Source organism: Oncorhynchus masou, chromosome 31, assembly GCF_036934945.1.
Source record: "Oncorhynchus masou masou isolate Uvic2021 chromosome 31, UVic_Omas_1.1, whole genome shotgun sequence".
Classification (NCBI taxonomy): Eukaryota; Metazoa; Chordata; class Actinopteri; order Salmoniformes; family Salmonidae; genus Oncorhynchus; species Oncorhynchus masou.
The window spans coordinates 42586411-42597318 of record NC_088242.1 but is presented as its reverse complement, the minus strand read 5'-3'; the positions used below and the strand labels follow the sequence as shown (position 1 = coordinate 42597318).

The 10908-nt window shown below is 40.5% G+C and overlaps 1 non-coding gene across 1 annotated transcript; it reads left to right on the top strand.

Moving 5' to 3' along the window:
• Positions 1–8749: 8749 nt before the first annotated feature.
• Positions 8750–8821, top strand: trnah-gug (transfer RNA histidin (anticodon GUG)). Its single transcript has one exon. It is a non-coding gene; the product is annotated as a tRNA-His (tRNA).
• Positions 8822–10908: the final 2087 nt, after the last annotated feature.

Genomic DNA, 10908 nt, shown 5'->3' with positions numbered 1-10908 from the left:
CCAGAGCCATTTTGCTACAAATGTCAATTAAATTAAATGAGAAAGGCATTCTTGACAGCTGTGGACTCGTGAACCCCAGTTGACCTCAGGGCTATGGAGGTTGGTGGTACCCAAGCCAGTCAGATCCTGACTGGTGGTGGATTCAATAACGCGTGATCATGGAATTTACTTGGTAGGCTGCCAGCATACACATTGATGGGAGTGTCATCATATTGTTTACTTTTGCTGTGGTCAAAGCCGTTTGAAGTCTGCCTCTGTTTTCTTTCTCTATCTCGGTGTGTTTGTTATACACTGCTCAAAAAAATAAAGGGAACACTTAAACAGCACAATGTAACTCCAAGTCAATCACACTTCTGTGAAATCAAACTGTCCACTTAGGAAGCAACATTGATTGACAATACATTTCACATGCTGTTGTGCAAATGAAATAGACAACAGGTGGAAATTATAGGCAATTAGCAAGACACCCCCAATAAAGGAGTGGTTCTGCAGGTGGTGACCACAGACCACTTCTCTGTTCCTATGCTTCCTGGCTGATGTTTTGGTCACTTTTGAATGCTGGCAGTGCTTTCACTCTAGTGGTAGCATGAGACGGAGTACAACCCACACAAATGGCTCAGGTAGTGTAGCTCATCCAGAATAGCACATCAATGCGAGCTGTGGCAAGAAGGTTTGCTGTGTCTGTCAGCGTAGTGTCCAGAGCATGGAGGCGCTACCAAGAGACAGGTCAGTACATCAGGAGACGTGGAGGAGGCCGTAGGAGGGCAACAACCCAGCAGCAGGACCGCTACCTCCGCCTTTGTGCAAGGAGGAGCAGGAGGAGCACTGCCAGAGCCCTGCAAAATGACCTCCAGCAGGCCACAAATGTGCATGTGTCTGCTCAAACGGTCAGAAACAGACTCCATGTGAGTGGTATGAGGGCCCGACGTCCACAGGTGGGGGTTGTGCTTACAGCCCAACACCGTGCAGGACGTTTGGCATTTGCCAGAGAACACCAAGATTGGCAAATTCGCCACTGGCGCCCTGTGCTCTTCACAGATGAAAGCAGGTTCACACTGAGCACATGTAACAGACGTGACAGAGTCTGGAGACGCCGTGGAGAACGTTCTGCTGCCTGCAACATCCTCCAGCATGACCGGTTTTGCGGTGGGTTAGTCATGGTGTAGGCTGGCAGCCATACAGCCCTCCATGTGCTTGGCAGCGGTAGCCTGACTGCCATTAGGTACCGAGATGAGATCCTCAGACCCCTTGTGAGACCATATGGTGGTGCGGTTGGCCCTGGGTTCCTCCTAATGCAAGACAATGCTGGACCTCATGTGGCTGGAGTGTGTCAGCAGTTCCTGCAAGAGGAAGGCATTGATGCTATGGACTGGCCCACCCGTTCCCCAGACCTGAATCCAATTGAGCACATCTGGGACATCATGTCTCGCTCCATCCACCAATCCATTGCTCCATTGCACCACAGACTGTCCAGGAGTTGGCGGATGCTTTAGTCCAGGTCTGGGAGGAGATCCCTCAGGAGACCATCCGCCACCTCATCAGGGGCATGCCCAGGCGTTGTAGGGAGGTCATACAGGCACGTGGAGGCCACACACACTACTGAGCCTCATTTTGACTTGTTTTAAGGACATTACATCAAAGTTGGATCAGCCTGTAGTGTGGTTTTCCACTTTAATTTTGAGTGTGACTCCAAAACCAGACCTCCATGGGTTGATAAATTTGATTTCCATTGATAACTTTTGTGTGATATTGTTGTCAGCACATTAAACTATGTAAAGAAAAAAGTATTAAATAAGAATATTTCATTCATTCAGATCTAGGATGTGTTATTTAATGTTCCCTTTATTTTTTTGAGCAGTGTAGTTCTAAGCCCTAGCATTGTGCCTAGGAGTCAATCATTCCCTCAAATGAAACAGGGGCATTCTATCCAAACAGGAAGTTGCACACAATTACACTAGATGTCAGATCACTCAAGTTAATAACAATAATCACCATAGAGCAGCTTTGCTATTCGCCCACCACTGAAGGAACTGGGATTTACTGCAATAACATCCCCATTTTCCCTCTCATTGCTATCCTGCGATTCAAATCCATCAGACACCTCTGATGCTCATAAACCAAGCAAGCCTCCATAGCATTGATCCATTAGAACTTATTGTATCCATATCATAACCCATCTTGCACTCTCCCTTCCCCTTCTGCAGCCTACTCTGTCTCTCACAGGAACGTTCTTTTGAGTTTCCCTTGAGTCTTCCTGATTGCACTGTTTAAAAGGCCATACTCTCTCTCTCTAACTTGATTACCCATTATTCTAATCTTGAGATGTGAAATTGCATATAAGATGCCTTGTCACTTCATTCAGCAACTACAGTGCATTCGGAAAGTATTCAAAACTTGTGACTTTTTCCACATTTTGTTATGTTACAGCCTTATTCTAAAATGGATAAAATTGTTTTTTCCCACTCATCAATCTACACACAATACCCCATAATGACAAAGCAAAAACAGTTTTTTGACAATTTTTCAAATCAATTTTTTTCAAAGCTGGAAATATCAGATTTACATAACTATTCGGACCCTTTTCTCAGTACTTTGTTGAGTCTTCTTGGGTATGACAGCCTCAAGTCTTCTTGGGTATGACTCTACAAGCTTGGCACACCTGTATTTGAGAAGTTTCTCCCATTCTTCTCTGCAGATCCTCTAAAGCTCTGTCAGGTTGGATCGGGAGCGTTGCTAACAGCTATTTTCAGGTCTCTCCAGAGATGTTCGATCAGGTTCAGGTCCGGGCTTTGGCTTGGCCACTCAAGGACATTCAGAGACTTGTCCCGAAGCCCCGTCTGCATTGTCTTTGCTACAGTGCCTTGCGAAAGTATTCGGCCCCCTTGAACTTTGCGACCTTTGCCACATTTCAGGCTTCAAACATAAAGATATAAAACTGTATTTTTTTGTGAAGAATCAACAACAAGTGGGACACAATTATGAAGTGGAACTACATTTATTGGATATTTCAAACTTTTTTAACAAATCAAAAACTGAAATATTGGGCGTGCAAAATTATTCAGCCCCTTTACTTTCAGTGCAGCAAACTCTCTCCAGAAGTTCAGTGAGGATCTCTGAATGATCCAATGTTGACCTAAATGACTAATGATGATAAATACAATCCACCTGTGTGTAATCAAGTCTCCGTATAAATGCACCTGCACTGTGATAGTCTCAGAGGTCCGTTAAAAGCGCAGAGAGCATCATGAAGAACAAGGAACACACCAGGCAGGTCCGAGATACTGATGTGAAGAAGTTTAAAGGAATGGGAAAACATTTCAGTCTCTCGATGTGCAAAACTGATAGAGACATACCCCAAGCGACTTACAGTTGTAATCGCAGCAAAAGGTGGCGCTACAAAGTATTAACTTAAGGGGGCTGAATAATTTTGCACGCCCAATTTTTCAGTTTTTGATTTGTTAAAAAAGTTTGAAATATCCAATAAATGTCGTTCCACTTCATGATTGTGTCCCACTTGTTGTTGATTCGTCACAAAAAAATACAGTTTTATATCTTTATGTTTGAAGCCTGAAATGTGGCAAAAGGTCGCAAAGTTCAAGGGGGCTGAATACTTTCGCAAGGCACTGTATGTGCTTAGGGTTGTTGTCATGTTGAAAGGTGAACCTTCACCCCAGTCTGAGGTCCTGAGCACTCTGGAACAGGTTTTCATCAAGGATCTCTGTACTTTGCTCAGTTCATCTTTCCCTCGATCCTTACTAGTCTCCCAGTCCGTGCCGCTGTAAAACTTCCCCACAGCATGATGCTGCCACCATGCTTCACCGTAGGGATGGTGCCATGTTTCCTCCAGTCGTGACGCTTGGCATTCAAGCAAAAGAGTTAGTCTTAGTTTCATCAGACCACAAAATCTTGTTTCTCATAGCCTGAGAGTAATTTAGGTGTCTTTTGGCTAACTCCAAGCGGGCTGTCATGTGCGTTTTACTGAGGAGTGGCTTCCGCCTGACCACTCTACCATAAAGGCCTGATAGGTGGAGTGCTGCAGAGATGGTTGTCATTCTGGATGTTTCTCCTATCTCCACAGAGGAACTCTGGAGCTCTGTCAGAGTGACCATCGGGTTCTTGGTAACCTCCATGACCAAGGCCCTTCTCCTCCGATTGCTCAATTTGGCGGCCAGCTCTAGTGTTCTTGGGGACCTTCAATGCTGCAGAAATGCTTTGATACCCTTCCCCAGATCTGTGCCTTGATGCAATCCTATCTCGGAGCTCAACGGACAATTCCTTCAACCTCATAGCTTGGTTTTTGCTGTGACATGCACTGTCAACCGTGGGACCTTATATAGACAGGTGTGTGCCTTTCCAAATCATGTCCAATCAATTGAATTTACCACAGGTGGACTCCAATCAAGGTTTACAAACATCTCAAGGATGATCAATGGAAACAGGATGCACATGAGCTCAATTTCGAGTGTCATAGCAAAGGGGCTGAACAGTTATGAAATATAATATTTTCGTTAAAAATGTATAACCTGTTTTCGCTTTGTCATTATGGGGTATTGTGTGTGGATTGATGAGGGGGATTTAAAAAAATATTTTTTTTTTAGAATAAGGCTATAATGTAACAAAATATGGAAAAAGTCAAAGGTCTGAATACTTTCCGAATGCTGTACACTTACCGTACACTGAATAAAATACAAACTCAGCATGCAACAATTTCTAAGATTTTACTGAGTTACAGTTCATATAAGGAAATCAGTCTTTTTTAAATAAATTCATTAGATCCTAATCTATGGATTTCACATGACTGGGCAGCAGTGCAGCCATGGGTGGGCCTTGGAGGGCATATGCCCACCCATTTGGCAGCCAGGGCCACCCACTGGGGAACCAGGCCCAGCCAATCAGAATACGTTTTTCCACACAAAAGGGCTTTATTACAGACAGAAATGCTATTCAGCATCACCCCCTCCCCCATCAGATGATCACGCAGGTGGTGTGGAGGACCTGGGTTGGCGTGGTTACGCGTGGTCTGCGATTGTGAGGCCGGTTGGACCTACTGCCAAATTCTCTAAAATGACATTTGAGGCAGCTCATGGTAGACAAATTAGCATTCAATTCTCTGGCAACAGCTCTGGTGGACATTCCTGCAGTCAGCATGCCAATTGCACACACCCTCAAAACTTGAGACATCTGTGGCATTGTGTTGTGTGACAAAACTGCTCATTTTAAAGTGGCCTTTTATTGTCCCAGCACAAGGTGGTGTAATGATCATGCTGTTTAATCATTTTCTTGATATGTCACACCTGTCAGGTGGATACATTTTCTTGGCAAAGGAGAAATGCTCACTAACAGGGATGTAAACACATTTACGCACAAAGTCTGAGAGAAATAATCTCTAAGTGTGCATGGAAAATGTATGGGATTTTCTATTTCAGTTGATGAAACATGGGACTAGTTTATATGTTTGTTCATTGTATAAAGAAATAAAGCAGGGGCGAGGACATGTAAATATTAAAAACAATATTTATCTTACTTCAGGTGGGGGAATATAAGGCTCTTTGGTTTTTCCACTCTTTCTAGTTTATGGCCTCGCGAGACCCCTGTTAAAGGTAAGTCTGTACAGTATGTCTATGACAATCGCTGAGGCAGTGGTGGTATGGGTTTATTAGGGATCAACAGCAAGGCATAGAGAGATTCGTGTAATGTTATAATATATTCATATGTTACCATAGATGTGGTAAGAGGTCAATGGAACTCGACCCAAACGATGGAAATGCCATGGAAACGCGTGGGGGTCAAATGCCATCCGGGAATGATCCCAAATCTCCTCATTGTCGCCTGGCAAAATTAGCCTAATATATGTGTGGATGTCAAACCCAAAAGCCTACACGTTTATGTTATCGCCATTAATCAACTGCATTGCAGTTAAAAACAACTTTGACTACCACTACCGATTTATGAATGCTAGCTATGCTACTAGCTTATACGAACGGGAGTTAGCATTTAGCACTCACGTTTAAACCTGAAAAGGAACAACTTCTAAATGTTGTGCAGAGAAAACAGAAACGCTCAAATACAACCAGCATATAATATTCTTAAAATTATTTATGACAAAAACAACTCTGAATGTAATTGTTAATTCAAGTAAAATTATATTTATATGATATTTAGGCTACAAGTAAAGTCCAAAACGAATTCCTTATGGCGAAAATGCATATGTTCATAATGGATTTTACATAACTGATACTTTTTTGCCAAGACACTGAAAGCAAGAGGCTGTGTGAAAAATAAAAAAATGGTCGTTGTTTTTCTTCTTCGAAGACGCATGCATTCGATGTCATTAAGCAAGCTCACTACAACGCAACTTGCACCGTACTGAATTAACATCAGCTCGCTCCAATGGATACTGTATAAAGTAATACAAATAGCTTTTTTCAGGATGTTTAAACAGTTTAAACGCAAGGGTGTGCAAATCAGTTGGAAGTACTATCAATCAGAAACTGCTTCGTGGTCGAATAATGCACCCATGTATAATTTTATTATGACAACAGGCAGTTTTATTCCGGGAGTGGGAGGGGGGGAAATACCGAGAGAATTTTGGCAATGCCCGCTCGCTCCCTTCTACTCATGTCATGAAGAAGGAATACAACGCAAAAAAAGTGTGGGAAAGATTAAGGAAAACCTACTTCTTTATACGTCCCTTGCAACATACAAAGCAGAAAGTGTGCTCTTATAATTGAAAACGAAAATATGCAGTAAACGATTCCTCGTCCACTGCAATTTAATGAGCATGCTTTAATTGTCCGTTTTCTCAAAGGCTGCTACACGGAAATGTCCACTCCTTACCGGAAAAGCTTTATTTATCGGTAACTATGTAATGGCTATTCATGATCGATTAAAAAAATTCATATAATGTGACATGCTAGCACTGCCCTGCTGGTATAATCGAACACCTGTCTCGTGCAAATGGTGGCAAATGTTCCATGTCCCCGCCAGTATAACTAGTTATCTTCTCATGGACATTCGTTCTTTCTACCACTTAATGAGGATGTATATTTTGTAGACTTTGACTAGGTTTATCCCGCACGAATAGAAGCTTTATTCAACAAACAATGTCGAAATGACCTTAATAGGTGGGCCCATTCAACGAAGCACCGACGATTTCTCGCTCGTTCAGATGTTCTTAGAGTAGGCCTAGCTAAGGCTTTGACCTCCTTAGTTGTAGGCCAATCGAGAGGGGATAGCTCGCATTTGAAATTCCGTGCAAGCTAAACAAGCATACTGTGTACACCAATAAGCAACACAAATACGAATGTACGATGTTTCAAAACGAATATTTGACAGTGGTGTGATGTACTTAAGTAAAAATAATTAAAGTACGATTTATGTAGTTTTTTAGGGTATCTGTAGTTTCAATTTATATTTTTGACAACTTTTACTTTTACTTCACTACATTCCTAAAGAAAATGATGTACTTTTTACTCCATACATTTTCCCTGACACCCAAAAGTATACTCGTTACATTTTGACAGGAAAATGGTCCAATTCACCTTCTTATCAAGAGAAGATCCATGGTCATCTCTACTGCCTCTGATCTGGCGGACTCACTAAACACAAATGCTTCGTTTGTAAATTATGTCTGAGTGTTGGAGTGTGCCCCTGGCTATCCGTCAATAAATAGAAAAATAACAAAATTGTGCCGTCCGGTTTGCTTAATTACGGAACAATAAATTATTTATACTTTTACTTGATACTTAAGTACATTTTAGCAATTCCATTTGATGTTGATACTTAAGTATATTTAAAACCAAATACTTGTTTACTTTTACTCAATTGGTATTTTACTGGGTAACTTTCACTTTTACTTTAGTCATTTCATGTCATGGTATCTTTACTTTTACTCGAGTATGACAATATTTGATTGTTTTTTCTTATACACCCTTAAAAAAAAGGTTAAATGCTTGCTTCCTTTATGGCATCCCTTAAGGTTCTATACATGACCTACATTGGTGCCATATAGAACCCTATATGGATCTCAAGGGTTCTATATAGAACCAATTTTGGTTCAGTGAAGAAGAACCCCTGGGGGTTCTGATAAAATAACCCTTCAACGGGTTCTATATAGAACCTTAAGGGGTGCTCTGGATAAGAGCGTCTGCTAAATGACTTAAATGTAAATGTAAATGTAAATGCCCTAATATACGAAGCAAGCAATTAGAGCCATTTTTTGATTCTCCTTTTCAAAGAGTGTAGATTGGAACTGTTGATAGAAGTTTTTTTGCAATTCAGATTTAATACCAATAGCACTTGTCATATTCATAATGTCAATAAAATAAATATCTAACAAAATGCAATATTCGGAACAAAGATGGGTTCCAATATTGTAGGCTGAACTATACTGGAAGAAGCTCAGACCTATCATAGGTCTACCCACGCGTATAATCATAGACCTCACCTGAATATGAATTGTTTGGAAATCTAACTATCACTCACTGTCAAAGGTCTTTAAAATACATTTCAATCGCTCTAGAAGAATGCTTCAATGGTAGGCCTATATATAGGATGGTAGACTGTATAGCATATAGGCCTACTATAGTGTTAAGATAGATATGCTACTATGAAGACAATAGAATATCAAGACAAGCATTTCAAAATTGGACTCGAACAGCTGCAGATATTTGCAGGTCGATAAACGTCACTGCAGGCTCCAGTTAATTGCGTAGTATCCCCCGCAAATTGTCCGCAGCCCTGGTAGCTCGCCGTGATCGTATAGTGGTTAGTACTCTGCGTTGTGGCCGCAGCAACCCCGGTTCGAATCCGGGTCACGGCATTGCGAATACAATGTCACGGCAAAAGGGATGTTTTGAAAATAATAGGATTATAATTTTATAGAAAATACTAGTATTACCCCACATTGGCTTGCGGGTGATTTATTTTAATTGCAATAAGTGATTATAGGTCTACTCATGCATTTGATTAAATTACATTTTCATACAGGTTTGTAATTATCATATTTTCACCATGCAGAAAATATTCATACCCCTTAATTTATTCCACATTTTGCTGTGTTACAGCCAGAATTCTAAATGGATCAAATTAAACATTCCCACCCATCTACACACAATATCCCACAATGACAAAGTGAAAACAGGTTTTTAGAAATGTGTATTGAAAATGAAACACAGAAATATCTAATTCACATAGGCCTATGTATTCACACCTCTGAGTCAATACAAGTTAGAATCACTTTTGGCAGCAATTAAAGCTGATTCTTTCTGGGTAAGTCTCTAGAAGCTTTGCACACCTGCACAACATTTGCACATTATTCTTTTTCAAGGGCTATCAAGTTGGTTGTTGATCATTGCTAGACAGCCATTTTCAAGTCTTTCCATAGATTTTCAAGATCATTTAAGTCAAACCCGGAACATTCAAGTTGTTTTGATAAGCAACTCCAGTGTATATTTGGCCTTGTGTTTTAGTTTATTGACCCTCTGAAAGGTCCATTTGTCTCCCAGTGTGCATGTGCTTAGCTTTAATCCATTTCATTTTATAAAAAAAAACAACATCCAAGTTCTTGCTAATGACAAGCATACCCATAACATGATGCAACCACCACCATGCTTGAAAATATGAAGAGAGGTACTCAGGACATGGAGTTAATTTCTTTGCCACATTTCTTTGTTGCAGTTTTATTTTAGTGCCTCATTGCAAACAGAATGCGTGTTTTGGAACATTTTTATTCTGTACAAGCGTCCTTCTTTTCACCGAGTCATTTAGATTAGTATTGTGGAGTAACTACAATGTTATTGATCCATCTTAAGTTTTCTCCTATCACAGCCATTAAACGTTGTAACTGATTTAAACCTCTACAGGATCGGTGTCCCCCCGCGGGACGGTTGAGCTAATGTAGGCTAATGTGATTAGCATGGGGTTGTAAGAAACAAAAAAAAATCCCAGTACATAGACATATCTGATATGGGCAGAAAGCTTAAATTCTTGTTAATGTAACTGCACTGTCCAATTTACAGTAGGCATTACAGTGAAATAATACCATGCTAATGTTTGAGAAGAGTGAACAACTATGAACTGGAAAATGTATTAATAAACCAATTAGGCACATTTGGGCAGTTTTGATACGACATTTTGAATAGATATGCATGGTTCATTGGATCAGTATAAAACTTTGAACATACACTTCTGCTGTCTAGTGGCCAAAGTCTAAATTGCACCTGGGCTGGAATAATATATCACGGCACAAAAAAATTCATGTTTTTTTCTTTGTATTATCTTTTACCAGATGTAATGTGTTATATTCTCCTACATTCATTTCACATTTCCGCAAACTTCAAATATGCAAATTCTTGCTTCAGGTCCTGAGCTACAGGCAGTTAGATTTGGATGTCATTTTAGGTCTTTAAATTCAAAAAAGGGTTGGGTCCTTAAGAGGTTTTAAAGTCACCATTGGCCTCATGGTGAAATCTCTGAGCGTTTTCCTTCCTCTCCGGCAACTGAGTTAGGAAGGACGCCTGTATCTTTGTAGTGACTGGGTGTATTGATACACCGTCCAAAGTCTAATTAATAACGTCAACATACTAAATGGGATATTCAGCGTTAGATTATTTTTTTTACCCATCTACCAATAGGCAAAGTTATTTAATCTTTGCCAGGCATTGAATAACCTCCCTGGCCTTTGTTGTTGAATCTGTGCTTGAAATTCACTACTCGATTAAAGGGACCTTACAGATATTTGTATGTGTGCGGTACAGAGATGGGGTAGTTTTTCAAAAATCATGTTAACCACTATTATTGAACTTGGAATAATTCCCTGCAACTTACTATACAATTTGTTAAGCACATTTTACTCCTGTGCTCATTTAGGCTTGCCATAACAAATGAGTTGAATACTTATTGACTCAA